This window comes from Notamacropus eugenii, chromosome 6 (assembly GCF_028372415.1).
Source record: "Notamacropus eugenii isolate mMacEug1 chromosome 6, mMacEug1.pri_v2, whole genome shotgun sequence".
NCBI classification, from domain to species: domain Eukaryota; kingdom Metazoa; phylum Chordata; class Mammalia; order Diprotodontia; family Macropodidae; genus Notamacropus; species Notamacropus eugenii.
Genome location: NC_092877.1, coordinates 88,072,176 through 88,074,720, shown reverse-complemented (window position 1 = coordinate 88,074,720; position 2,545 = coordinate 88,072,176). Strand labels below are relative to the sequence as shown.

The following is a 2,545-nucleotide window of genomic DNA, read 5'->3' as shown; positions in this document are numbered from 1 at the left end:
GAATTTTAGAATTTTAATATAATATTTCTGGGGGGATTTAATTTTATGATCTCTTTCAGGAGATGATAGTGGATTCTTTCTATTTCTATTTTAACTCCTGATTCTAGGATATAAGGAGAGATTTCTTTGGTAATTTCTTGGAATATGATGTGCAGGGTCTTTTTTTTTGTATCATATCTTTCAAGTAGTCCAATAATTTTCATTTTTTTTATTTTTAATTTTTTTTTGTCACTTCTCACTTGACATAGAATTTTAATGTAAGAGAGGGGTTCACGATAATATAAAAAAATTTAAAAACCAGGCCCTCTCACCTCCCATCACTCTTTCCACAAAGATAGCTGGGGTTTCTGCTCCATGCTGGGGATGGAGGACACAGGAGGTACACAACCAGAAACAAAGAGAAAATCCAAGGCTGGGTTCAGGAGGGAGAAAGGAGAGGAGAGGTCTGCCCTGAATAAGGAAACCTGGGCACAGAACACCAACACCAGCTATGCAGGGCCTTCCTCTCTTCCCCTGGCACCTCCCCCACCCCCAACTCTAAGCCCACCCTTACTGCTCCTTCTTTTCCATCTCAGAGGAGGAGGAAGAGGCTGACGACAACGACGACAGTAGTGCTCCCTCTTCTCACTCACTGGCTGACTCCTTGTCCTTGTCATTTGTCTCTTCATAACAGAACATCTCGGGGACTTCGCCTTTTGCCAGAACCACCAGCACGGGGAATCCAATGTAGGCAGGGACCAGATAGAGCAATGCTAGCTGGGCATGTTTGAAGACATGCATAATGGAGATAGTGAGGCTCAGGCTAAAGATGTATGCCATGAAGCTGGTGTAGAAGTAGGTGTGTGTGTTCTTCTTCAGGCTGATGTCAAATCGCAGAAGCATAGCAATGAAGAAACCTGGAATGACAATGTCTCCCAGGCCCAACATGGCAAAGTTGTCAGCCTCCAGCCCCTTTTCCAGCACGTATTGGGGGAAAACCAATTTTATTGGTGCCTCAAAGGACTTGGCCACAGTTACATCACATTGGTGCCGAAAACCCAGAAGATGTTGTAGACAGAGAGCCCTCCAAGCAGGATGCAGCCTGTGCTGACATTATTGAGGTGCAGGAGCTCCACTCTGTTGAGGGAGAAGGCCAAGCCAAAGAGGTTGTTGGCAATCCAGTGCTTCCTTAGCAGGTACCAGATGCCAATGATACTGCTAAGGTTCAGGCACATGAGATCCTTGCTGTCAAACTCATAAGTGACAATTTCTTCCTTATTCTCCCCTGAGCCTTGTGTGAAGAGTAGTTGATGCTGCTTGTTGGGGAAATTGTTGGATAAGAACTTGTTCATGATGGGGCTGATGGTGTGAGAGAGAGCCAAGATCCCCAACACGAAGAAATACATAGACAGCAAGAGGCTGATGTACTCTTGAGAGAAGATTTTAAAGAAGAGGTAGAGGCCTAAGAGTGTACAGCTGGCGATAATGGGGAACTGTGCAGCATCTAGACTGGTAATGATCTCTGGCATATCTGAGGCATTGTGCAAGGAGCGCAAGGCCCAAAAGAAGATGGGCAGCAGCATCATGAGCAGGAAGCTGTTGGAGGCCAGGGCGATGCCTTTGAGGATGGAGGGTGGCCAGTCTGGGCTGGGGGCTTTGAGGGGCTCCATGGGGCTGCTGCCATTGTGGGGTTTGTTAAGGATGGGGTCCATGGCTGAGGCTGCGGTTGCTGAGGCTGCTGTGGCTCCAGCTCTGCTGCTGGTGCTGCAGGGGAGGGTAAGGGGAGCAATAATTTTTAAATGATCCATTTTCAATATATTTTCTAGGTCATTATTTCTAATGAGATATTTAACATTTTCTTCCTTTTTTCACTCTTTTTATTTTATTTGATTGATTCTTTATGTCTCATGGAGTCATTAGCTCCCACTTGCCCAATTCTTATTTTTAAGGAATTATTTTCTTCAGTGAGCTTTTTACTTTCTTTTTCATTAGACAAGTTTTAATGAGTCATTTTCTTCAGTGAATTATTCTATATACATTTTTCCATTTGTTTTATTTCCTAACCAAGCTGTTGACTTTTTTTTATGACTCTTGCATCGCTCTTCTTCAGGTTTTTTCTTTTACCCCTCTTGTTTGATTTTTAAAATCTTTTTTGATTTCTTCCAGGATTTCTTTTGAGGCATGAGACAAATTCATTTTTTTTTACTTTGAGACTTTGCATGTAGTACTTTTAACACTGTTTTTCTCTTTTGAGTTTGCATTTTGATCTTCCCCATTACCTAGTAACTTTCTATGATCAAGTTGTTTTTTTTTTTTTAATTTTTGCTCATTTTTCTACTTATTTCTTAACTTTTAAAGTTGAGATTTGTTTCTGAGGTGCTGGGAGAACTATGTCAAAGATTTTTGCAGTGGGGGCCTGGAGTCTGGCTTTTGGCCTCCTGCACATCTCTTTCTCATTTTATTTGCTGCATCAGGGTCATGGGTTTTTTGGCTATGTGGCATCTTTGCTGGTCAACTGTATGAGGGCCATAGTGTCCCATGGCTGGTCTGCTGCATTGGGCCACAG

General features: G+C 42.9%; 1 pseudogene; it reads right to left on the bottom strand.

The window, feature by feature from the left end:
* Positions 1–549: 549 nt before the first annotated feature.
* On the bottom strand, positions 550–1,691 carry LOC140512080 (minor histocompatibility antigen H13 pseudogene; annotated as a pseudogene).
* Between the last annotated feature and the right edge of the window lie 854 nt (positions 1,692–2,545).